Source organism: Pseudorca crassidens, chromosome 3, assembly GCF_039906515.1.
Source record: "Pseudorca crassidens isolate mPseCra1 chromosome 3, mPseCra1.hap1, whole genome shotgun sequence".
In the NCBI taxonomy this organism is placed as follows: Eukaryota; Metazoa; Chordata; class Mammalia; order Artiodactyla; family Delphinidae; genus Pseudorca; species Pseudorca crassidens.
Window position 1 is genome coordinate 119,892,364 of NC_090298.1, and position 12,899 is coordinate 119,905,262.

The 12,899-nt window shown below is 38.3% G+C and overlaps 1 protein-coding gene and 1 long non-coding RNA gene across 11 annotated transcripts in view; one reads left to right on the forward strand and one right to left on the reverse strand.

The window, feature by feature from the left end:
• Positions 1–1,722, forward strand: part of LOC137221825 (uncharacterized) — a 56,982-nt gene extending 55,260 nt beyond the window's left edge. The window contains exon 3 of the long non-coding RNA XR_010942155.1: positions 1,467–1,722. This is a non-coding gene — a long non-coding RNA (uncharacterized lncRNA). The remainder of the gene's footprint in view (positions 1–1,466) is intronic.
• NR3C1 (nuclear receptor subfamily 3 group C member 1) overlaps positions 1–12,899 on the reverse strand; it is a 465,790-nt gene that overhangs the window by 34,257 nt on the left and 418,634 nt on the right. The gene's annotated exons all lie outside the window — the stretch shown is intronic.

The window sequence follows — 12,899 nt, forward strand, 5'->3', positions numbered from 1 at the left end:
CATCTGTACCATTTTTCTAGGTTCCACATATATGCATTAATATACGATATTTTTCTCTTTCTTAGTTCACTCTGTATGACAGTCTCTAGATCCATCCACATCTCTACAAATGACCCAATTTTGTTCCTTTTTATGGCTGAGTAATATTCCATTGTATACATGTACCACATCTTCTTTATCCATTCGTCTGTCGATGGGCATTTAGGTTGCTTCCGTGACCTGGCTATTGTAAATGGTGCTGCAATGAACATTGGGGTGCATGTGTCTTTCTGAATTATGGTTTTCTCTGGGTATATGCCCAACAAAGTATTTTAAAATTAAGGTATATACATTGTTTTTCAGACACACTGCACACTTAACAGACTATAGTATAGTGTAAACATAACTTTTATATGCACTGGAAAGTGACTTGCTTTATTGCAACATTTTCTTTCTTGCTGTGGTCTGGAACCAAACCAGCAGTATCTCTGAGGTATGACTGTATTAAAGTTTGGTCCAGCATCTCTCATTTCCAATGTCATCCTAGCTGAAATGACAGTTTTTTATGACTTAGAAGAGAATGGTGCAGAAACATTACCTCCTACAACTTTCTAGTCTGGCTTGCAGCAAGTAAGACTTTTTTCCAGCACTGGGCTTTCAACAGTAAGGACTATGCTGCCCTCCCCACTCTGTGTACATATGCCCTGGAGAAAAAGATGGAAAATGGGAATCTGCTTCTCCTGCTAGGTCTTGTTTTCATTTTGTAGATTTCTCACCACAAAAGATAAATATTCCTTTTCTAACTTGTTGTTTTGAGAATTTTCAGACACTCAAAAGTTGAAAGTATTGTGCAATGGATGTATAGTCTTTACTTATACTCACCAATTCTCAACATTTTGCCACATTTGCTTATAAAGATATATTTTTATAAACCAACGAAACAGTGATCCCTTTAATGCTAGAGGAAAGATTAACTATAAAACCTTCATTATAGATGATACAGTGGTTTCCAATGTTGTATATTTCTAACGAATGTTCATCTTACATGCTAACTTTAGAACCAAAACTGTATTGTGTACTGTATAACTCAAAAGAGTTCCTAACCTTGCTAACCTTGTGTAACTAAGAAGAGTCCCTGAAAATAGTTTCTAGAGACTGCTAATTCCTTCTCTGGTCATGTGTTCTTCAAACATATGGATGGTAGCACTCTGTTGATTTTGGAACTTTACACATTAAAAGGGTATTGTTCATCACCTATATAAGAAATCTCTCCCTGAGATTTTCTTTATCTGCCTATTCTCTAAAAGAGATGGCATTTAGGGATAAATTATTCATAAATAATAAATTATTATTAAATCTCAATTACAAATATGCTTAAACTAAATCACAGAGCAAACTGACTTAAGAAATTGTTTGGGTAATTAACATGGTTAGAAATTGTATTTATTAAGTAACATCTTTTTGTTATTCTATTTTTGGAATAAAAGTTAAAAGTTGGACTTCCCTGCTGGCATAGTGGTTAAGCATCTGCCTGCCAATGCAGGGGACACAGGTTTGAGCCCTGGTCCAGGAAGATCCCACATGCCGTGGAGCAACTAAGCCCGTGCGCCACAACTACTGAGCCTGTGCTCTAGAGCCCATGAACCCAACTACTGAAGCCTGCGCGCCTAGAGCCCGTGCTCTGCAACGAGAAGCCACCGCAATGCGAAGCCCGTGCACCGCAACGAAGAGTAGCCCCCGCCCAGCAACGAAGACCCAACACAGCCAAACATTTTAAATAAATAAATATTTAAAAAGTTTTAAAGTTAATTGTAGAATGACAATTTGTTTTGTAAATGTCACTTTAAATAATTAGGTCGATAAACTCCAAAGCTCCCCCTGAATTCTGTCCTCAAACGAAGCTAGCCAACCCTATGTTTATCTAGAGGCTTAGCGACTGACAGCATTCCCACCACTCCAGTTCTGGGAATAGGCCCCAGGGTTTCATATTGTTCTCTGAACACTGTCAAGGAGAATTTCTGGATGCTTCTGCATCACAAGGCATTGATCCCCTGCTAGATTTGGGAGAGTGTACTGAGTGCATATTGAAAGCCTACAATGGAAGAGAATAACCTGAAATGACTCTGCTGTAGGTCTGGCACGAACCATCCTTGATTAATGGAAACTTGTGACTAATGTAGCAGAGCTGCTCTGGGCCAGAGTTTTACAGAGAAGTAGGAAGGTCTTGGAGTGAGTGAACAGAGCAATGTGTTAGGGAAGCAAAAAATTCCTTGGCTTCTGTTCTGAAGATGCTCCTATTCCTGCTCAGCCAATCTCTGTCATCTGACATCTATTTTTAGGGACCATCCAGTTGTTTGTATATTTAGTTTATGGAAAATAAGTGCAATATTTATTGATTTGAAAGGTTAACTCTACAATGTTTCCTCAACTAATTATATATATATATATATACACACACACACACACACACACACACACACAGAAATACATATTAAAAATGTTTAAACAGTACTTTGGTAGTATTTTATAGTATTAAAACACTTTCATGAATAGAATCTCATCTGTCCTCTCAACAACCCTGTGAAAAGGATGCCATCACCTCTAGATGAGGTCACGCAGTTGTTGGAGGTTGATCAGGGAGCCTGTTTGTGGTCAAACTGACATGTTTCAGATCCCAGTTCTACCATTTCAAAGCTTATGTGACCTTGGATAGGTATCTACTACTTTGAACCTCTGTTTTCTCACAAGTAAACTCGAAGGACATCACCTGTGTGTGTGTTGTGAAAACAAGAGAACACACAGAAAGTCTAGCACATAGTTCCTCCCTCCCTCCAGCAGGCACCTGATAAATGTTCATTCTTTTCTCTTTCAGGAAAACAAGATTTTATGAGAAAGCCTGATATAAGTATTATGTAAGTAGTATTAAGTCTAAAATCTAGGACAGTATTCCCAAATTCTCAGTTATAATTAGAGCACATGCAAAACACGTTCAGGCCACTCAACTGTGAGCTAGAGATGGCAAACAAAAGAGAAAGTTAAAACTAAATGAACAGGGCTTCCCTGGTGGCACAGTGGTTGAGTCCTCCTGCCAATGCAGGGGACACAGGTTTGAGCCCTGGTCCGAGAAGATCTCACAAGCCGCGGAGCAACTAAGCCCACGCGCCACAACTGCTGAGCCTGCACTCTAGAGCCCGTGAGCCACAACTACTGAAGCCCATGCACCTAGAGCCTGTGCTCTGCAACAAGAGAAGCCACCGCAATGAGAAGCCTGTGCACTGCAATGAAAAGTAGCCCCTGCTCGCCGCAACTAGAGATAGCCCGCGCGCAGCAATGAAGACCCAATGCAGACATAAAAAAAAAAAGAAAAAAAAAAACTACATGAACAAATGGACTGATCAAACTGCAACTAAGAATCTGGAACTTAAGTCAGGCCTTCGGCATCCCTTCTGGCAGTCATTCTAGGCTACATCAGATAAAAACTAAATACATGGAAAGCTGCTAAGTGTACCACTGACATCAATGAAAAAAAATCAGTTTTTGTCACACAAATATGAGCACCATGATGGCCTACAGTGAACCCCATTGGGAGAAATGAAAGAACACAAAATGTTATTCAATTGCAACTGTGACCCTATGATACTGCTAAAAGGGCGGGGGTTCAACAAAATGGTTAGAACTCAAAGGAAAACCATACAGAATCATCATCTTTTAATAAGGACACGTGACAACAAGAAAGAAAAAGCACACACCATAATAAGACTGCATATTACACGCCCCCCCCCCTTTTTTTTTGGCGGTACACGGGCCTCTCACTGTTGTGGCCTCTCCCGTTGCGGAGCACAGGCTCCGGACGCGCAGGCTCAGCGGCCATGGCTCACGGGCCCAGCCGCCCCGCGGCATGTGGGAGCACGAACCCGTGTCCCCTGCATCGGCAGGCGGACTCTCAACCATTGCGCCACCAGGGAAGCCCTACACCCGCTTTTGAACAGAAAAGCTGAATTGTCCCGGTCTTTTGCTCAGTGTGTGTTTACAGCTGTGTCAAACAAACATTCTGGAGATGCTAAGAGGTTCTATTATGAACTGACTGTATCCAGAGAACTTTCTTTTAAGTGAAGAGTGGAAATAACAAAATGTGTTGTTTCAGGTGAATACTTGAATGCTGTCTCCCACTCAAAATGGAAAGAGTGCTGGACATCGTTATTCCTGAGGCTACTGAGTTTACATTAGAGAAAAGATACGTATAAAGCAGGTTTTTCTATTTAATTTTCTTGCAAGAAAGGCAGTTGATGAAAGGAGGATCACGGATGGATGGAAGTTACACACACCTTAAGAAACATGTAAAACGTGCAGGTAAATTACACCCTTTCAGCACATGATTCCTGGTATCTGTATGCCAGGCACTGTGAGGATGATACAGAGGTCATATCATACATGAAAATGTGTTACTGAAATGACAGTGGACCTAGAAACTTTCATCTAGGTAGGAGTAGCAGAATATTTTTGGCTGCTTCAGTGTCATGGTAGTACTACTAGGAAGTGATTCCGCTATATATATAGACAAATCTGGACTTACATCCTAGCTCCAGTGCTTTAACAACTGTGTGACAGTGGCTGGCTGATAAACCCTTGACTCTTTTTCCTTATTAGTACCATTTTAGGACCTTCTGTGTAGATTATATATTTGAGTTACATAAAGTAGTGGCACACACTTGGTGATCATCAAACAATATGTTTCTCCTTAACCCTCAGGCATTAACTTCTTTTTTCTCCCTTCCCCCAACTTCTCCTTCCTTTCTGGAGGATCCCAAGGAATGAGAAGTGCTTTGAAGAATGTTCTCTGTGAGACAGGGGAAGGTTAATGGTCCTCCAGAAACTTAAGTTCAGGTAATTGTAGATATTCTTTCTTGATTCTGCACCAAAAATCGACAGTTTAGTTTCGTAAACGTTAGTGTTGCAATGAGGAATCTAAAACCCTATTAGTGCGCTTTTTTGTACCTGTGTTACATTAAAATCCACTGGTCTGTCTTGTACTTTGAATGGATCTTTTACCCATGCATGATGTTGAACTATCATGCATTAGTCATTTGGAAAATACTGGCTCACTAAGTTATGCAGATCTTCCAAATGTTGACACAGTTCATTATACAATGTAAGAGTTGTATTTGTCAAGCTCACAGTGGTAGATACAAGGTTTCCAAAATTCTGCATTTTGTTTGGGAAACTCTAATTTTTATTGATTGGCAACAGGTACTGTCACTTGTCTTCCTTGAAGTGATAAGCTGACTTCAGTCATTTCTGAGAAAACATTTGCCAAATTCCCAAGGCTGAAAACCCGTAGTTTATCCATTCTATACCATGAAAAAAGTAGTTTGTTCAACTCTCAACTTAAAGAAAAGCACATGTAAGACTGTTTGAGACAACCACCAAATACTATATGCAGCATAAGTGCTTTACACAAAATGGATATTAAGAAGACACATATATTAAAGGGTGGAGATTTAAGTGAATTAGTATATTGCTTCCTCAAAGGTATCTTTAAGTGGAACTGGCTTGCTTTCTTCTTTAACTGTGAGTATACTGCAGTTAAATACAATGACTACTGCACCCTAAGACACCAGCAGTTTTACTCATCATTGGTTTTGGTACCATCAGTGCAAATGTCAACAGAGTGAAAAACGCAAATAAAGACTATGTATTATCATGAAAATAGTTTTGAAAGGAATGGGGACTCCCAGGGGTCCATAGATCACATGTTGAGAACTGCTGTTGAAGAGGATAGTGAGGACTTTAAGTCAGACATGCTAGAATTCATAACCTAACTGCAGTGTAGTAGCTTCGTGACCTTTTAATGTCTCTAAATCTCAATTGCCTTATTTCTAAATGGGGACTGTAATGTACTTGGCAAAATGATACAGTATTGCTTACTAAGTGAGAGGCTTTCCCCCACGGAGGAAGGAAGAGAGACGATAAACTACGATAAACCCAAATGGTGTGGTTGGCTTAGCCTTCAATTTAAGTGAATTTAATCAACAATTTTTCAATGAAATGCAAGAAATTCATTTTGGAAAAAAGCAAAACTGATATCATCTCAGACAGCAAATATTAACATGGGAAAAAATCCTGGAAATAAAGCTGCTACAACTCGATTAATTTTTACCAACTACAAATGGAATAGGTATGTTCTCACTGGCTTACCAGTTTTTGTCCTAATACCATAAAGCAGTGGTTCTCAATCAGGAGCAGTTTTACTCCCCAGGGGACATCTGGCTACCTCTGGAGACATTTTTGGTTGTCACAACTCGGGAAATGCCACTGGTATCTAGTGAGAAGAGGCTAGGGTGCTGCTAAGCCTCCCACAATGCACAGCAGACAGTCTTCCACAACAAATAATTATCCAGCTTCAATGTCAACAGTGCTGAGGTTAAGAAATCCTTGCTATAAATCTTTAAGCAACATAAACTGAGGAAAAAAAAAAAAGAAAATTCAACAAGGACCAGAAACTTATTGTAAAACCTTCTAAACTATCTTTTAAAATGGAGCAACTGCCCTACTGAGGTAGCTGTAAATATTCTTTGATTCAAGACAAGTCCAAAAAGTGATTCAAAACAGAGCTGAGGCCAGGGACTATACAAGTTTAGTGATTAGCTTGAGTTAGTAATTTGCTTTTATTTTTCCCTCTAGCACTAGCACTAAGAGGTGATTTTTACACATTAAAGTCACCTGCACTTTTCTTATCTTTGTTCATTAGGAAAAATGTAAATACTCAGCTGCACACACCAGGTGATTATATTTTCTGACTGCCCATTTATCCCTGCATTAGCTAAAGGATTACTGATTTGTTTGATAATAAGCTATGGAATAGTTTTCAAATCAAATAGAAAAATACTCTGGGGGAAGGCTTTCACAATACTTCTGTTAAATGGTTTTAGCAGAGTGCATTTTATCTTATTTAGCAAGCCAAAAAAAAAAAAGACTGATTAATCTCTTTGCTTTGCATTTGTTGAGAGAGGTTTCTATTGGTTTTAACTTTAGGTGCCTACTAAGACAGTTTCCTCAAACTATGCATCATTTATACTCACTCATCTTAGGGAGGAGGTTAGAGCAACAAAGCCTGTACTGTAAAGCTGTACTGTAGTGTCCAGGAACATTTTCAGTAAAGGATGACTGTTGGAGGAGATGTCTTTTTTTAGATCTCTGAGACACCAATGGCCTGTCATTTAACATCTCTGCACTTAGTTTCCCTGTCTGTAAAATGAAGGAGTTGAATCAATAAACTCCAAAGAAGCTGTCACTATTTCCCAAGGTAGGGGTAGGAAGTAGGCAAGAATATACTTGGGTCTGTGAAAGACTTCTTTGGACCTGTATTTTTATTTATATGAAGAGAGAATATGGTCACCCTATCTATATGCTCCTTTCTTAAAGTCTAATCTAACGTGTTTTCCTCTGTGTTTCTTTCTCTCTGGAAGGATCAGTCCTCAGTCCAGTGACTGTGCTGGGTAACTTAGTTCCTAAGAGATGAAATCTTGTTTCATGTTTTCAGTTCCATTTGCTCAGGCCTGAACTGAGGGACATGAGTTTCAATGAAAGGAGGTGTAATGATGTTCTAGTAACAGAACACTAAGACCAAGAGTAAGTAGCAAGCACAGTGAGGAAAAAACTTTTTTTCATTACATGGTTATTTCTAGAATGAAGACCTGATTTTGTTCTATCTGATGCTTTCTTGCTTCTTAAGAGCACACAAGAATAACTATGATTTAGTACATGCAGAATTATGAATGTGACATCTTCAAATAAGGCAAGAACAAAATTTTTGAGCTTGAATCTCACTTGTGATTAATTTTTAAGAATGTCCTTTCATGACTTGTTTTTTCTCATATACCAATGTATTTGTAGTTTTACTTGGGTTTTATTTTTAGGGAGTGGGGTGGTAATACCTTGTCTTCCTACAGTGCTACTCAGTAGGTAACTTAGGAGTCAAGCCCCATAGCTGAATGCTGTGGTTATCGTAATTATTTGTAATTCCACTATAAGCTTTAATTGGGGCTTGACCTGCATCTTTTGTATTTTGTACGTGCAGTTATTTGGACTTCGGGAGTCCTCTTTGGTTTTAGTCATGTGTGTCTACTTTGTAGATTTCACCAACTGTGGTCTGTTTTGGGTTTGTACTTTAATTTAGGATAGTGTTAGGTTGATGGTTTGTGTTTTATTTCATTTTACATTAGTTTGAAGGAAAGTATTTAATTTTTGGATTCTGGAATTTTGATCGTTTACTGTAATTTGTAATATAACTGCTGTGAAATGCTTGACAAGAAAAAAACGCTGTGCTTTTCCACCTCAACTACAACCACCACGTATTTCTAAATATCTTACTCTGTTCTCAGAGAGACCTGACTTCCTCTCACTATACTTAGTAACCCTTAGTACTTAGTTGCCAATTCCAACCCTTTTCCACATCCTATTTATCATTCCCTATGATGTACCTTTCCCTTTCAGTCCACTCTGCCTCCATCTTAATGCATGTCTTCCCTCACCTCCTGCCTTAACCACTGCACTGGTTTATACTAAGTAGTCCTCCTGGCTCTGGCTGCCTCCCTTTCCATTATGTCCCCTACAACGCTAAAACTCATTTTTCTCATCATAATTAAAAATCTCCGAGGCTCTTCCGTGTAATAAGCAGTACAAGCCCAACATGGTCCACAATCTGGTTCCTCTTTCTTTCTCCAATTATATGTCTTCCCACTCCTCTACACGAACCATTTGGTTTCTTTATCACCTTAGGGATCCTATATTCCATAAATATTTATTTTTTATTTAATATTTATTTTATTTATTTATTTGGCTGCGCCGGGTCTTAGTTGTGGCACATGGGATCCTCCTCATCATGTGCGGGATCTCTTTTAGTTGCGGCATGAGGGATCTAGTTCCCTGACCACAGATCAAACCCAGGGCCCCTGCATTGGGAGCGCAGAGTCCCATCCACTGGACCACCAGGGAAGTCCCTCTACAAGTATTTATGAAGGGACTACTAAGTGCCTCATTTCCCTCAAAGCTTGTCCTAAGATCTCTTCTTCCAGCCTGGAGTGTCTGCCGTGGCCTTTCTGATCCAAGACAACCTCTAGACTCCCTTAAACACTGCCATGTAGCACTTTACACATGGTATCTTTTGATTATATTTCCATCAATAATTCCTTTTAGGTAGGGTCCATGTCTTAGGCCTCTTATATCACCAGCATCTTGTTACAGTGTCCAGTATATGTTATTTTATTTAGCTTACTTATATGTTACATCTTTTTATACTCTGCAAAAGAATTTGAGGCAGCTAACATGTTAACTGTATTATGGGTACAATCTCATAAACATCTATCACCTCACTACTACTAGGAGCCACTCTGCAAGCTCTTTCTTTATATACATTATCCCCTTTAATACTCTCCACAAACGTACGAGGTGGGTACTGTTTTCAGTGTTTTACAGATGAGGAAGCAGATTTAGAGAAGCTGACTTGCCTACAGTGACACAGTAACTAGCAAAGTCAGGATTCAAATGCCTAGCTTTCTGACACCAAAATCAGCGTTCTCAACCAGTATTCCACCTCCCTCCCTACAATGAAGTGGCAAAACTGAGAAGATGAGGTGGATCTAGGTCTTCAAATTGAGGGATGAATTGCCTTCTACTTTGAGGGCTGTGGTTTGATGTCTCAGTGATACACAGCAAAAGGAAGCAAATTCCCTGTGCCTGCTTCCAAACATGATCTGCAAAAGATTTCTGGCCAAATAAGGATTGCCAGAGCAGGTCAAATAGGTAAAAACAATTGCCTTATAATTGTGCGACAGTCTGTGTATCATTTGAAAATTTAGTCAAACTAATGTATATCTCATACTGTACAATTAGCACAATTCCTACTAAGATGTTTATAAAATCAAACAAAATGCAGAACAGCTGTGTCTACATTCATTTTTATTTTAGTATAAAGGAAAGAACAAAACCCTCAAAACCAACCTGAACTTGGTCTAAAGCCACATACTCCCACCTTCAGTCAAAAGCCAAGACTTGATTCTAAATTAGATTCTTACATTAGTATGAGAACTTCCTTACTGATATGCATTTCCCTCAGGTTTTGATGATGATGCTCTCACTTCACACCCTGATTCTTAGATATCCACTGAAACAATTTAAAGGAATAATTTAAAGTATTTATATACAGTGAGAACATTGGTGAACTTGTCCCTAGAAGAGGAAGGAAGAAAGGAATAAGAAATTAGTCTCTGGAATGATGTAAAGGTTACTTATTCCTTTCTTCCTTCCTCTTCTAGGGACATCTGCAATGCAGGCAGTTAGATGAAAAATTTAAGACTGGGAAGGTTTTCAGGTAGGTGGAACAAAACACTCCCATCATAGTAATAATCGTATTGGACACCAATTGGTTGACTTTTAGTTCTACAAACCAGGATCCATGGCTAAGGACTTTAATAAATGTATTATCTCAAATAATCCTTACCACTAGTCCATTTTACAAATGAGAATACAGAAATTAAGCCAGGTGTTTGGCCAAAGTCGCATTAGCACAATCTGGATTTGAATTCAGCACTGTCTGATTCCAAAATCCAGGCTCCTTACCCTCATCACTGTGTTATCTGGCAGGGACCCGCAGGGTAATATCTGTTCAGCTTGACAGAGTTTTTAAAAGAGTGTGTGAGTCATCAAGTAGATAGTCCTGAGGTAAAGGTAAACATCAAAAATAATTTGTTTTTCCTTCTGACTATCCTTGTTATCACAATGAAGTAGAAATTATCTATAATTAAAAAGATACAAAAGTATCCTAGTCACTTCCATTTTTCCTTTAGATTCTTGTTATACTGACTTAAGTCTTAAATTAGCATATTCACATTCTACATTATTAAGACAATGTCACATGAGCCATTAAATTATGAGTTAATAACACAGAGACCTCGTATCAAAAATACAAAAATAGAAATAGAAGTGTTTTGCATATTCAAAACACCATTTTTGCCCTTAGAGGAGCTTTGAAGCAGTTATGCCTGACTACCATATTAGACCTTAGAATTTTTTGAAATGCATTTAATTTTTATGAACTATACTGCTCCACCAAAGTATCCAGCTGGGGATATACAATGATGTGAATAATTTCTGTATTAGTTTGAAAAATTCATAACATTTAATAGGATACAGCCTTAACTAGAAAGGAGCTGTCTAGCCACACTACCAGTTTTATAGATGGAATATTTACATCTATTGACTAGAAGAAAATCATGGACATAAATTAACATGTCCACTGATGTCAAGAAGACTGATAGAGCCAAAAAAAAACCAACACTGTAGTTATTTAATTTAAAAAAGGTGCTAGGGTAGTAGAATTATATATTCAACTGGACTATATAAATAACAGCTACCATTTAGCACTTCTTACGTCTTAGGCACCTGATATACTCTGTAATCCTCATTAATATCCTGAAAGCAGATGTTACTAATCCCATTGTATAGAAGCATAAATTGAAACTCAGAACTTAGAAATTAAAGCTCAACTAGTTAGAGAACTAGTCCCAGGACCCTTTATACAAAATCAATACACAGAAATCTGCTGCATTTCTATACACTAACAATGAAAGATCAGAAAGAGAAATTCAAGAAACTATCCCATTTACCATCACATCGAAAAGAATAAAATACCTCGGAATAAAACCTACCTAAGAAGGCAAAAGCCCCATACTTGGAAAACCATAATACACTGATGAAAGAAATCAAAGATGACACAGACGGAGATACAACATGGTCTTAACCTGGACGAATTAATATTGTCAAAATGACCATACTACCCAAGGCAATCTACAGATTCAGTACAATCCCTATCAAATTACCAATGGCATTTTTCACAGAACTAGAACAAAAAAACCTTAAAAATTTGTGTGGAGACACGAGAGACCCTGAATAGCCAAAGCAATCTAGAGAAAGAAAAACAGAGCTGGAGGAATCAGGCACCCTGACTTCAGACTATACTACAAAGCGACAGTCACCAAAACAGTATGGTACTGGCACAAAAACAGAAATATAGATCAATGGTACAAGATAGAAAGCCCAGAAATAAACCCAGGCACCTATGGTCAATCGATCTACGACAAAGGAGGCAAGACTATACAATGGAGAAAAGACAGTCTCTTCAATAAGTGGTGCTGGGAAAACTGGACAGCTACATGTAAAAGATTGAAACTAGAACACTCTTTAACACCATATGCAAAAATAAACTCAAAATGGATTAAAGACCTAAATGTAAGACTGGATACTCTAAAACTCTTAGAGGGAAACATAGGCAGAACAGTCTTTGACATAAATTGCACCAAGATGTTTTTCGATCCATTTCCTAGAGTAATGGAAATAACAAAAACAAACAAATGGGCCCTAATTAAAATCAAAAGCTTTTGCACAGCCATAAACAAAATGAAAAGACAACCCACAGAATGAGAGAAAATACTTGAAAACGATGTGACCGACACGGGATTAATCTCCAAAATTTACAAACAGCTCATGAGGCTCAATATCAAAAAACCAAACATTCCAATTGAAAAATGGGTAGAAGACCTAAATACACATTTCTCCAAAGAAGACATACAGATGGCCAAGAGGCACATGAAAAGATGCTCAACATCATTAATTATTAGAGAAATGCAAATCAAAACTACAATGAGGTATCACCTCACACCAGTCAAAATGGCTATCATCAAAAAGTCCACAAACAATAAATGCTGAAGAGGGTGTGGAGAGAAGGGATCCCTCCTACAATGTTGGTGGGAAAGTAAACTGGTGCAGCCACTATGGAGAACAGTGTGGAAGTTCCTTAAAAAACTAAAAATAGAGCTACCATATGACCCTGCAATCCCACTCCTGGGCATATATCCAGAGAAAAA